This window comes from Boleophthalmus pectinirostris, unplaced genomic scaffold (assembly GCF_026225935.1).
Source record: "Boleophthalmus pectinirostris isolate CB_2022bp ecotype Guang Dong unplaced genomic scaffold, ASM2622593v1 HiC_scaffold_4, whole genome shotgun sequence".
In the NCBI taxonomy this organism is placed as follows: Eukaryota; Metazoa; Chordata; class Actinopteri; order Gobiiformes; family Gobiidae; genus Boleophthalmus; species Boleophthalmus pectinirostris.
Window position 1 is genome coordinate 40,813,141 of NW_026571353.1, and position 13,634 is coordinate 40,826,774.

The 13,634-nt window shown below is 44.4% G+C and overlaps 1 pseudogene; it reads right to left on the minus strand.

The window, feature by feature from the left end:
• Window positions 1–8,568: 8,568 nt before the first annotated feature.
• On the minus strand, window positions 8,569–8,977 carry LOC110159178 (extended synaptotagmin-1-like; annotated as a pseudogene).
• Between the last annotated feature and the right edge of the window lie 4,657 nt (window positions 8,978–13,634).

Sequence of the window (13,634 nt, forward strand, 5' to 3'; positions counted from 1 at the left end):
AAACTATTTGCTCAAACAATCCAAGTGTTCATAGGATCTGTTTCAATTCTTCTCTACCTCAGGTGTCCAGGAGCCTCTCTGAAGCTGACCCCTAAACCTTTGGAACTGTCACTTTTCAGGGACAAGCAGCAGGGACCAGAGTTTTCAGCGTTCCTGCAAAAAAAGGAACTCAGTGTGACAAAGGATCACTGAAGACTGAAGTTTATGAAGTTTAAACACATTGAAGAATTAAAATACAAACATCTGAAAGGACTCAGTGCAGCTTAAAGTTCAGATGTAAAATGTAAAACAATCCCAGTGTCCAGACATTCCATTGGAGTCCCACTCTACCTCAGGTGTTCAGGAGTCTCTCTGAAGCTGACCCCTAAACCTTTGGAACTGTCACTTCTCATAGACACACAGCAGGGACCAGAGTTTTCAGGGTTCCTGCCAAAAAAAGGAAATCAGTGTGACCAAGGATCACTGAAGACTGAAGTTTAAGCACATCGAAGAATTAAAATACAAACATCTAAAACAGGGGTGTCCAAACTTTTTTCATCAAGGGCCACATCTCTAAACACAGATGAAGCAAAGACTGATCGAGGGCTGTAAACTGGTGCTCAATAAGTTAATAATTGAAAATTGTGCACGTTTAACACGTTAAACAATAAGTCTTCACTCTTTATTCATACTAAGATGCTTAAATCCACACACTAAATATTAAATATTTGCTTTATCAAGGTCGATTTTCAAAAAACTTGCAGTAAAACGTTAATTTGAACTGATGCAAGGTCATTTGAGCCAATTCACCTGGAAGCCTGAGGTCCAAAAAAATTTGTCTGGGCCATAGTTTGGACATGACTGATCTAAAAGGACTCGGTGCAGCTTAAAGTTCAAATATTTATGTTAAACAATCCTACTGGAGTCCCACTCTACCTCAGGTGTTCAGGAGCCTCTCTGAAGCTGACCCCTAAACCTTTGGAACTGTCACTTCTCAGGGACACGCAGCAGGGACCAGAGTTTTCAGTGTTTCTGTTCAAAGAAGGAAATCAGTCACAAACTGAGAAGGTCAAACAGACGTCCAGAGGACAGTGACAGTGAAAGCTCCACAAACCTGGTGACATCATCGGTCCAGTCTTTGTGGCTCTTCTGAAAATCACTCATGTCGCACGTCCACAGGGAGCCACGCTCTGAAAGAAAACATGAAAACATGAAACATGAAGTACTGTGTTATTTGTGCAATGTACAGAAGTGACTCCCTGTGGCTCCCTGTGACTCCCTGTGGCTCCTGTAGATCCCTGTTACTCTCTGTGGCTCCTGTAGATCCCTATGACTCCCTGTGGCTCCCTGTGACTCCTTGTGGCTCCTGTAGATCCCTGTGACTCCCTGTGGCTCCCTGTGACTCCTTGTGGCTCCTGTAGATCCCTGTGACTCCCTGTGGCTCCTGTAGATCCCTGTGAGTCTCAGTGACTCCCTGTGACTCCCTGTGGATCCCTGTGACTCCCTGTGGCTCCCGTTGCTCCCTGTGGCTCCTATAGATCCCTGTGACTCCCTGTGGCTCCCTGTGACTCCCTGTGGATCCCTGTGACTCCTGTAGATACCTGTGACTCCCTGTGGCTCCCTATGACTCCTGTGACTCCCTGTAGCTCCTGTGGCTCCCTGTGAATCCTGTGACTCCCTGTGGCTCCCTGTGACTCCTTGTGGCTCCCTGTGACTCCCTGTGGCTCCTGTAGATCCCTGTGACTCCCTATGGCTCCTGTAGATCCCTGTGACTCTCTGTGGCTCCTGTAGATCCCTATGACTCCCTATGGCTCCTGTAGATCCCTGTGACTCCCTGTGGCTCCTGTAGATCCCTGTGACTCCCTATGGCTCCTGTAGATCCCTGTGACTCCCTGTGGCTCCTGTAGATCCCTGTGACTCTCTGTGGCTCCTGTAGATCCCTATGACTCCCTGTGGCTCCCTGTGACTCCTTGTGGCTCCTGTAGATCCCTGTGACTCCCTGTGGCTCCCTGTGACTCCTTGTGGCTCCTGTAGATCCCTGTGACTCCCTGTGGCTCCCTGTGACTCCTTGTGGCTCCTGTAGATCCCTGTGACTCCCTGTGGCTCCTATAGATCCCTGTGAGTCTCTGTGACTCCCTGTGACTCCCTGTGGCTCCCGTTGCTCCCTGTGGCTCCTGTAGATCCCTGTGACTCCCTGTGGCTCCCTGTGACTCCTTGTGGCTCCTGTAGATCCCTGTGACTCCCTGTGGCTCCTGTAGATCCCTGTGAGTCTCAGTGACTCCCTGTGACTCCCTGTGGATCCCTGTGACTCCCTGTGGCTCCCGTTGCTCCCTGTGGCTCCTATAGATCCCTGTGACTCCCTGTGGCTCCCTGTGACTCCCTGTGGCTCCCTGTGACTCCCTGTGGATCCCTGTGACTCCTGTAGATACCTGTGACTCCCTGTGGCTCCCTATGACTCCTGTGACTCCCTGTAGCTCCTGTGGCTCCCTGTGAATCCTGTGACTCCCTGTGGCTCCTTGTGGCTCCCTGTGACTCCTTGTGGCTCCCTGTGACTCCCTGTGGCTCCTGTAGATCCCTGTGACTCCCTATGGCTCCTGTAGATCCCTGTGACTCCCTGTGGCTCCTGTAGATCCCTGTGGCTCCTGTAGATCCCTGTGACTCTCTGTGGCTCCTGTAGATCCCTATGACTCCCTGTGGCTCCCTGTGACTCCTTGTGGCTCCTGTAGATCCCTGTGACTCCCTGTGGCTCCCTGTGACTCCTTGTGGCTCCTGTAGATCCCTGTGACTCCCTGTGGCTCCCTGTGACTCCTTGTGGCTCCTGTAGATCCCTGTGACTCCCTGTGGCTCCTATAGATCCCTGTGAGTCTCTGTGACTCCCTGTGGATCCCTGTGACTCCCTGTGGCTCCCGTTGCTCCCTGTGGCTCCTGTAGATCCCTGTGGCTCCCTGTGGCTCCCTGTGGCTCCCTGTGACTCCTGTGGCTCCCTGTGGCTCCCTGTGAATCCTGTAGTTCTCTGTCACTCTAGTCCTGTTACTCCTTGTTCAGTCCTGGTCTAGTCCTGGTTCAGTCTTGGTCTAGTTCTGGTCTAGTCCTGGTTGAGACCTGGTCTAGTCCTGGTTTAGACCTGGTCTAGTCCTGGTTTAGACCTGGTTTAGTCCTGGTTTAGACCTGGTTTAGTCCTGGTTTAGACCTGGTTTAGTCCTGGTTTAGACCTGGTTTAGTCCTGGTTTAGACCTGGTCTAGTCCTGGTTTAGACCTGGTTTAGTCCTGGTTTAGACCTGGTTTAGTCCTGGTTTAGACCTGGTCTAGTCCTGGTTTAGACCTGGTTTAGTCCTGGTTCTAACCCACCAAACCCCTGACACAATCTGCTCTGGTGTCATGAACCAACACCGGAAATCTGAGGAAACCAAACCCACTTCCTCTTCTCGGACTTTCAACAACACGAGGAGCAAATATTTAAAATGCTCTGCCTGAAATGTTCCGCAGTGTGACTTTAAACAGCTCGACTTTACATGTATTCACTTCCAGGAGGTTTTACAGCTCAAACAAACCTCGAAAAACAAAACAGACATTGTGACTGTGAGCGGGTGGCCTCTCCACAGATCTGACCTGGATCTGGTTTGGTCTCCACGGAGATAGAAAGATTTAATGCCGTACTGAGGAACATTCCAGACAAAGCAATAATGTGTTCATGGACAGAAAAGTTGCAGAATGGAGCTTTAAAGTGGCCAAAAGTGGAACATGGAACAAATCCAAGTCCAAATACTGAACCAAAGTGACTCTTCTGGTTTAGTCCTGGTTTAGTCCTGGTTTAGACTTGGTTTAGTTTTAGTTTAGTCCTGGTTTAGTCCTGTTTTAGTCCTGGTTTAGACCTGGTCTAGTCCTGGTTCTGGTCCTGGTTTAGACCTGGTTTAAACCTGGTTTAGTCCTGGTTTAGACCTGGTTTAATCCTGGTTTAGTCCTGGTTTAGACCTGGTTTAGTCCTAGTTTAGTCCTGGTTTAATCCTGGTCTAGTCCTGGTTTAGTCCTGGTTTAGAGAACAGGATAAAAACAGGATTAAACCAGGGCTAAAGCAGGACTAAAACAGGACTAAACCAGGACTAAACCAGAACTAAACCAGGACCAAACCAGGTCTAAACCAGAACTAAACCAGGACTAAAACAGGATTAAACCAGGACTAAAACAGGATTAAACCAGGACTAAAGCAGGACTAAACCAGGAATAAACCAGGACCAAACCAGGTCTAAACCAGAACTAAACCAGGACTAAACCAGGATTAAACCAGGACTAAACCAAGACTAAAACAGAATTAAACCAGGACTAAACCAGGACTAAAACAGGATTTAAACAGGACTAAAACAGGATTTAAACAGGACTAAAACAAGACTAAAACAGGATTTAAACAGGACTAAAACAGGATTTAAACAGGATTTAAACAGGATTAAAACAGGATTTAAACAGGACTAAAACAGGATTTAAACAGGATTAAAACAGGATTTAAACAGGATTAAAACAGGATTTAAACAGGACTAAAACAGGATTTAAACAGGACTAAAACAGGATTTAAACAGGATTAAAACAGGATTTAAACAGGACTAAAACAGGATTTAAACAGGATTAAAACAGGATTTAAACAGGATTAAAACAGGATTTAAACAGGATTAAAACAGGATTTAAACAGGATTAAAACAGGATTTAAACAGGATTAAAACAGGATTTAAACAGGATTAAAACAGGATTTAAACAGGATTAAAACAGGATTTAAACAGGATTAAAACAGGATTTAAACAGGATTAAAACAGGATTAAAACAGGATTTACCTTTCTGTCTGTGGTGTAAAAAAGTTTGGGTAAAACTGTGGACAGATAAATAAACGACAATTTATCCATTAGAACAAGAGGAACTGAAATGAAGATGAGGACTCAGGACGTCCTCCTCTGCTCCCTCAACTTTACCTGGGGCTTAGTCCTGGTCTAGTCCTGGTCTAGTCCAGGCTTAGTCCGGGTTAAATCCTGGTTTAGTCCTGGTTGAGAAGCAACTTATGAGTAAAAACAGACAATGAAACAGTGAAGTATGTGCCTGACGCAGTTTCTCTTCAACTGAAACTGTGTCTGTGTGTATGTGTGTGTGTGTGTGTGTGTGTGTGTGTGTATGTGTGTGTGTGTGTGTGTGTGTGTGTGTGTGTGTGTATGTGTGTGTGTGTGTGTGTGTGTGTGTGTGTGTGTGTGTCTGTGTGTGTGTGTGTTGTATCCGCCGTTAATCCGCGGGTCGGGCGGATGACGTGACGAAAAATTATATTTAAATAAAATTGGGGCGGGTGGCGGATTCACTCCTCAAATAAAAAACTTTGAACTCGGAGCAAATGGGAGGAGACGAGCGGACGGTGGGCGGATGATGAGTTTTGCGATGAAAAAGTCGCCCATCCACACATCTCTAGTGTGCAGACATACAGGAAAACAAGACAACATTTTTGATGTTAATTACCTCCGCCAAGGAGGTTATGTTTGTTTGTCTGTTTGTCTGTTTGTTTGTTTGTCTGTTTGTTTGTTTGTCTGTTTGTTTGTTTGTTTGTCTGTTTGTTTGTTTGTTTGTTTGTTTGTTTGTTTGTTTGTTTGTTTGTTTGTTGTTTGTCTGTCTGTTTGTTTGTTTGTCTGTTTGTTTGTTTGTCTGTTTGTTTGTTTGTTTGTTTGTTTGTTTGTCTGTTTGTTTGTTTGTTTGTTTGTTTGTTTGTCTGTCTGTTTGTTTGTTTGTCTGTTTGTTTGTTTGTTTGTCTGTTTGTCTGTTTGTTTGTTTGTCTGTTTGTTTGTCTGTTTGTCTGTTTGTTTGTTTGTCTTTTGTTTGTTTGTTTGTTTGTCTGTTTGTTTGTTTGTTTGTTTGTTAGCAACATAACTCAAAAAGTTATGGACCGATTTTGATGAAATTTTCAGGATTTGTTGGAAATGTGAAAAGGAAGAACTGATTTCATTTTGGGGGTGATCCGGAAGAAATCCTGGATTCTGGATCACTTTGAAATTTTAGTTAACATTGTGGTAAATGGGGCCAAAAATTTTGTTTCTCAATATCTCTGTTAATTATTGACCAAACCCCATGAAATTTGACTCAGGGATGGACAATGGGATCCTCTTTCATATTCCAAATTGAAAGATACGAGACAAATATTTATGGAAAACACAATTAATATGAGGGGGACTGTAGTCCTTGGCGGAGGTCTGCGCTCTCTGACTGCTTTTCTAGTTTTTAATGCAGTCAGTGGTCTTGCACCTTCATACTTGTGTGAGATTTTGACCCCCCACCTGCAGAGCTCTACGATCTGCTGGGACACATCTGCTGGAGGTTCCCCCGGTCCCGGTGCCAACAGTGGGCTGATTGTTCTTTTGCAGTGGCCGCTCCAAAACTCTGGAACTCTTTGCCCATTGAGTTGAGATGTTTTAGTCCTGGTTTAGTCCTGTTTTAGACCTGGTTTAGTCCTGGTTTAGACCTGGTTTAGTCCTGTTTTAGTCCTGGTTTAGTCCTGGTTTAGTCCTGGTTTAGTCCTGTTTTAGTCCTGGTTTAGTCCTGGTTTAGACCTGGTTTAGTCCTGTTTTAGTCCTGGTTTAGTCCTGGTTTAGTCCTGGTTTAGACCTGGTTTAGTCCTGGTTTAGTCCTGGTTTAGTCCTGTTAAATCCTGTTTTAGTCCTGGTTTAGTTCTGGTTTAGTCCTGGTTTAGTCCTGTTAAATCCTGTTTTAGTCCTGGTTTTAGTCCTGGTTTAGTCCTGGTTTAGTCCTGGTTTAGTCCTGGTTTAGTCCTGGTTTAGACCTGTTTTAGTCCTGGTTTAGTCCTGTTTTAGTCCTGGTTTAGACCTGGTTTAGTCCTGTTTTAGTCCTGGTTTAGTCCTGGTTTAGACCTGGTTTAGTCCTGGTTTAGTCCTGGTTTAGTCCTGGTTTAGACCTGTTTTAGTCCTGGTTTAGTCCTGTTTTAGTCCTGGTTTAGTCCTGTTTTAGTCCTGGTTTACACCTGGTCCTGTTTAGTCCTGTTTTAGTCCTGTTTTAGTCCTGGTTTAGACCTGGTTTAGTCCTGGTTTAGACCTGGTTTAGTCCTGGTTTAGTCCTGTTTTAGTCCTGGTTTAGTCCTGTTTTAGTCCTGTTTAGTCCTGGTTTAGACCTGGTTTAGTCCTGGTTTAGTCCTGTTTTAGTTTAGACCTGGTTTAGTCCTGTTTTTAGTCCTGTTTTAGTCCTGGTTTAGACCTGGTTTAGTCCTGTTTTAGTCCTGTTTTAGTCCTGGTTTAGACCTGGTTTAGTGTCCGGAAATGAGTGGAATTATGAAAAAAAATAAAAAATAAAATGGATATAGCCCAAAATGTAAAAACAGGAAAATACCACCATGTAATCCATTTATTTCAACAAAGTAACTGTAATCCAATTACCACTCATTGAAACAGTAACTGTAACTGAATACAGTTACTCATCATTTGTACTCTGATTACATAACTCCGGTACATGTAATCTGTTACTCCCCAACACTGTTGATTGACAAAATGAGATTCCCCCAAAGCTCAGATGACTGGGAGAGGAGCTGGTTGTCACTGTTTTGGCAGACAGTGTGTTTATGATTTCAGTTTTGGTTATTATCATTGCTTTTTAATCAAATTTTTATAACCGGGTCGAAAACGACCCTAACACCATAAAGCGTGCATTTTTAACCAGAGGTGTTCTTGATTATTTTGTTAAAATAGAGATTCCTGACAAAGTTAAAAAAAGACTTGATGCAATAAACTAACCCTATGTGTGGTTCTTTTATACATTTTAACCCTCTCCAGGCAGACGTTGCAGATTTGCAACAGCTAAATGCCAATTACCTACTTACTCCACATCCATATTTTATGAGCTTTTTTTACTCAGGAGCCTTATTTCCCATCCATGCTGATAAACATGGACGATGCAGACTGTGTAAGAACGACTACACGCAAACGACCTGTCAGAAGTGCAAAATACTTTTGTTGTTTACAAAGGATAAAAATTATTTGTTGGAGAAACACATGAAAAAGTGCTGCTGTTCTGCCACTGTAAAACTGTTACACTGAGCTTTATGTTTTCATTGTTATAAAAGGTTAGTGTTCATATCATTTTCAATCTTCAGTGTTAATTTACCAAACCAGACCAACGCTGCAAATCTGCAACATCCCAGAACAAACTGGATGTGAAAGTGTCTCTCAAACAAAAGTCAGGATTGTATATTACCCCATATGATCATTTTCCCCAAATATCAGATTTTTCCTGATACTAAAAATGTATTTGAGCCTGAGAGGGTTAAACGTAAAACGGGTTGGTGACGACCCTAACACAAGAGGAAGGTTAAAATATTAAATCTAACGTAACATCTAACATATGTTTTCAGTAAAAATGACCCAATTATTTGTAGCTGTCAGTCATTTCATTTTGTGCCGTGCTTAAATATTTGTTAGGTTCTGAAAGTAGCATTTGTGTATTTTTTCTAAAAACACTGACCTGTGATTTTTGAGTACATTGAGTATAAGTTTAGGTAACATGTTCAAACAAGAGACCAGCTCATGTCAGAGGAGAGAAAAAAACACGAGTCTTGTTTTGCCAGTCGGTCGTTTATTGAGCCTGTTTAACCGAGTGTGTAGGAGTAGTGCAGCGTTCCGCCCTTCGACAGGAAACAGTCGTGTTGGTAGGTGCCCACTCTGATCTGGCGCTTGCACGTTCCCAGCAGGTCGTCGAACATCAGGTCCCTGTCGTACACCTCCAGCTTCAGCTCGTCGTTCTCTTTGGCGTCGAGGTAGGCGAACTCCTCCCCCCACCACGGGTCGGTGTCGTCGTTCCTCACCGTGGTCTGGCCGATGGACTTGGAGCCGACGTACACCTTGACGTAGCCGTCCGTGGTGGACACCAGGTTTGAGGGCAGGTCGGTCGGTGGCGCGCAGGCTGTAGACCTTCAACTGCGCCGAGGACAGGGACGCCCCCAGGAGGAGGAGGAGCAGGGAGGAAGAGGAGATCATGACTGAGGAGGAGAGAGAGGGAAAGGTTAATGAAGATACACGAGGCACAGGGCTGATGTCAGACCAAACTGTGTGTCATTCATTCATTCGTTTTTCAACATAAAATCAAAAATAAGAAAACGAAAAATGATTTGTCTTCAAAACCAAAATGAAAAAAACAGATAATGATTCGTTTTTTTCATTTTTCGATTTTGTGTTTAAATGAAAAATGGAAAAAACGGATAATGTGACATGTGACTGTGATGTCGGACTTTTGTACTGCACACGGACTGAACCAGGACTGAGCCAGGTCCGGGACCAGAGCAGAACCAGATCAGGACTGAGACCGGGACCAGACCAGGACCGGGCCTGAGACCAGACCGGGACCAGACCGGGACCAGACCAGGATTGAGACCGAGACCAGGCCGGGACCAGACCAGGATTGAGACCGAGACCAGGCCGGGACCAGGCCGGGACCAGACTGAGACTGGGACCAGGCCGGGACCAGACTGAGACTGGGACCAGGCCAGGACCAGACCGAGACTGGGACCAGGCCGGGACCAGCCCGAGACTGGGACCAGGCCGGGACCAGACCAGGATTGAGACCGAGACCATGCCGGGACCAGGCCGGGACACCAGACCACGACCAGACTGAGACTGGGACCAGGCCGGGACCAGACTGAGACTGGGACCAGGCCGGGACCAGACTGAGACTGGGACCAGGCCGGGACCAGACCGAGACTGGGACCAGGCCGGGACCAGACCGAGACTGGGACCAGGCCGGGACCAGACCAGGATTGAGACTGGGACCAGGCCGGGACCAGGCAGGGACACCAGACCAGGACCAGACCAAGACTGGGACCAGGCCGGGACCAGACCAGGACCTGACCAGGATTGAGACCGAGACCAGGCCGGGACCAGGCCAAGACACCAGGCCGGGACCAGGCCGGGACACCGGACCGGGACCAGACCAAGACTGGGACCAGGCCGGGACCAGACCGAGACTGGGACCAGGCCGGGACCAGACCGGAGGCTCAGAGCCCACGGCAGGGCCGGAGCTTGAAGCTGAGGCTCGGACCCCGCGGAGGCTCGGAGTCCCCGGTCTGGTCCTGGACCTGGATCAGTCCTGGTTCAGTCTGTATGCGGTGGAAAAGTCCAACATCACAGTCACAGACGTCACGTAAACAGGCTGTTATCTGTTTTTTCCATTTTTCATTTAAACACAAAATCAAAAACTGAAAAAAACGAATCATTATCAGTTTTTTCATTTTGGTTTTGGAGACAAATAATGAAGAAAACTGTTGCTTTTTCATTTTCTTATTTTTGGTTTTATATTGAAAAACTAATGAACGAATGTCACACGGATTCAGACTGTTTGAGTCAGGAGGCTTTTTACAAACAGTTCATTATTTTTCTTGAAGTTGTCTTTCTATTAGAGAAGTGAGGGGACTGGGGGTCATCACCCAGAAAATGTTGGCTATACCACATTTCCAGTAATATGATCATGTTCTGGGGTGTCCTGGCTAAAATAATTTGATTCAAAATACTTATAGTAGGTCAACAGTTTTAGAACACCACACTTTTTCCAATTTTTTGCTGTTGACCAAACATATTCTAAACTTCTGATTGATGTGTGTGTCGACCTTTGGCAGATGGAACAACTGAACACACTTGTGGCTCGGACTTTTTAGAAACAGAAATCAAATATTGTTCAGAAAGTTCTTCCCAAGTCTGTTGCAGAAGTTTCCGTAAATGTGTAGCTTCACTCTTCAGTCTTCAGCTCGATGGGGTTTAAGTCTGGACTCTGTGCTGCTGCTGCTGCTGCTGCTGCTGCTGGACACTTCAGGTTTTCAAGTTTTACCATCTTGTTCTTTTTTGCAGAGTTTTGGCAGAGCTTGGACTTGTCTTTTGTTCTTTTATCTTTTTTTTTAACTTCTGTCTGTTCAGTTTTTACCTTTGTTCCATTTCAAGCTCTTCATTGGACTTACACGACTTGAATTACAATAAATAACTGTAAAAATTAGGATGCTGTAAAACGTTTGACCTGCAGTGTGCATCATGTTTTTCATTGTTTTAGTGTATCCTTCAGAAGCTGCTGGTGTGAACAGAACATGTGTGTAAATCTCACTATCTCTGACACACTGATACTGTCTGGCAGTGAATCAAAGGGTTTATTATCTACACACCTCTGTTTATTTTATACCTTTTCAGTTTCAGCTGCTGTTTCACTGTCACCTGATGTTTCTGTGGTGCATCTGCTCAGCTGATTTTTACAGATTTGACTCTGTTCTTCTACTTGGAGCAGAAACAAGTAAAAGGACAGCGCCATCTGCTGTCTGACGTACAGTGTTGGGGAGTAACAGATTACATGTACTGGAGTAATGTAATCAGAGTACAAATGATGAGTAACTGTATTCAGTTACAGTTACTGTTTCAGTGAGTGGTAATTGGATTACAGTTACTTTGTTGAAATAAATGGATTACATGGTGATATTTACCTGTTTTTACATTTTGGGCTAAACCTGGACTAAACCAGCTCTAAACCAGATCTAAACCAGATCTAACCAAACCTGGACTAAACCAGCTCTAAATCAGGTCTAAACCTGGACTAAACCAGGTCTAAACCAGGTCTAAACCTGGACTAAACCAGATCTAAACCAGGACTAAACCAGGTCTAAACCAGGTCTAAACCTGGACTAAACCAGGTCTAAACCAGGTCTAAACCAGGTCTCTAAACCAGTCTAAACCAGGTCTAAACCAGGTCTAAATCAGGACTAAACCAGGACTAAACCAGGTCTAAACCAGGTCTAAACCAGGACTAAACCAGGTCTAAACCAGGTCTAAACCAGGTCTAAACCAGGACTAAACCAGGACTAAACCAGGTCTAAACCAGGTCTAAACCAGGTCTAAACCAGGACTAAACCAGGTCTAAAACAGGTCTAAACCTGGACTAAACCAGGTCTAAACCAGGTCTAAACCAGGACTAAACCAGATCTAAACCAGGACTAAACCAGGTCTAAACCAGGTCTAAACCAGGACTAAACCAGGTCTAAACCAGGACTAAACCAGGTCTAAACCAGGTCTAAACCAGGTCTAAACCAGGTCTAAACCAGGACTAAACCAGGACTAAACCAGGTCTAAACCAGGTCTAAACCAGGTCTAACCAGGTCTAAACCAGGACTAAACCAGGACTAAACCAGGTCTAAACCAGGTCTAAACCAGAACTAAACCAGGATCTAAACCAGGACTAAACCAGGTCTAAACCAGGTCTAAACCAGGACTAAACCAAGTCTAAACCAGGACTAAACCAGGCAGGTCTAAACCAGGTCTAAACCAGGACTAAACCAGGTCTAAACCAGATCTAAACCAGGACTAAACCAGGTCTAAACCAAGTCCAAACCAGGACCGTGCTGTGTGGACGTGTTTCTTCTTCTTCTATCAATAATATTTTTTATTTGGTTCAGTAAAATCTGGACTTTTTATTTTGTTTTATCAGACAAAACTTCTTATGTGAAGATTTCCTCGTCTTTGTTTCTCTACAGCAAATCAAGTAATCCAAAGTAATCAGATTACATTACTCACTTTAAGTAATTTAATGGATTATGTTACAAACTACATTTTTTGGGTGTGTAATCTGTAATCTGTAGGGGATTACATTTTAAAAGTCACCTTCCCAACACTGATGACGTCTTCAAAACTGTATTTCAGGTGTGAGAAAGTTGGTAAACCCCTGAATGTGAATGAATGTGAAGAAGAAACAGCCAAAACATGCACCGAGCCGTTAAGTGACAAACCCACCAAGAACAGCTTCAAGTTCACAATCTCAGACCAGGACGAGAGGATTGGGATGCCACTAAAGCAGGGGTCTCCAACCTGTAGCTCGGGAGCTACCAGTGGCTCTCCACCTCCTTCCAAGTAGCTCGCCAAGGGGTTTCGGAATTGTACCATTGTTCTGAATAGCAGAAATTTGGTTGATTACATACTTAGTACCATTGTGCATGTATAATTTTGAAGCGCAACTTTGTGCACTAATAAATTAACAATGGTTTATATTTTATAGGCATCTAACTGTACTGTAAGCCTAACCCTCTTATTTATAATCGTCTCAATTTCTTGCGGCCGGTAAAATGAGTAGCTCTCTCGCGTTTTTGTTTTGTAACGGTAGCTCACCGGAGTAAAAAGGTTGGAGACCCCTGCACTAAAGCGTTTCACACACAGAGAAACAAGTACCACTGTTGCATCAGGGAGACCACTGAGATCTGAAAACGTGCTCACCAGACTGTGAATCGGGCCGAGGGGGCATACCAACTCTCTCACACCTGGAATAAGCTAGAGGGCAGCCAAATGGTAAAGGGTTGAAATAAACGGAGTCTGTACATACTGTAAGAACTTAATGTACAACACCTGATGGTTCTGCTGTGACTGTCAGCTTATCACCACCGTGTGTGTTCAGGTTACACTGGCGAGAGAACGAATAGTGCAGTTTCACTGTCAAGTTGAATCATCTTAAAGGTCCAGAAATCAGATAATAATTTGAATTTTGGTGAACATGTAAACTTTGCCACTGTTGGTAAAAAGTACAGAAACTAATAAACGAATAAACAGACAGAACAATAATGCCAAAATCAGATGTATCTAAAGAGTAAACCATAAATACTGGAAAATAAGTAGTAGTAGTAT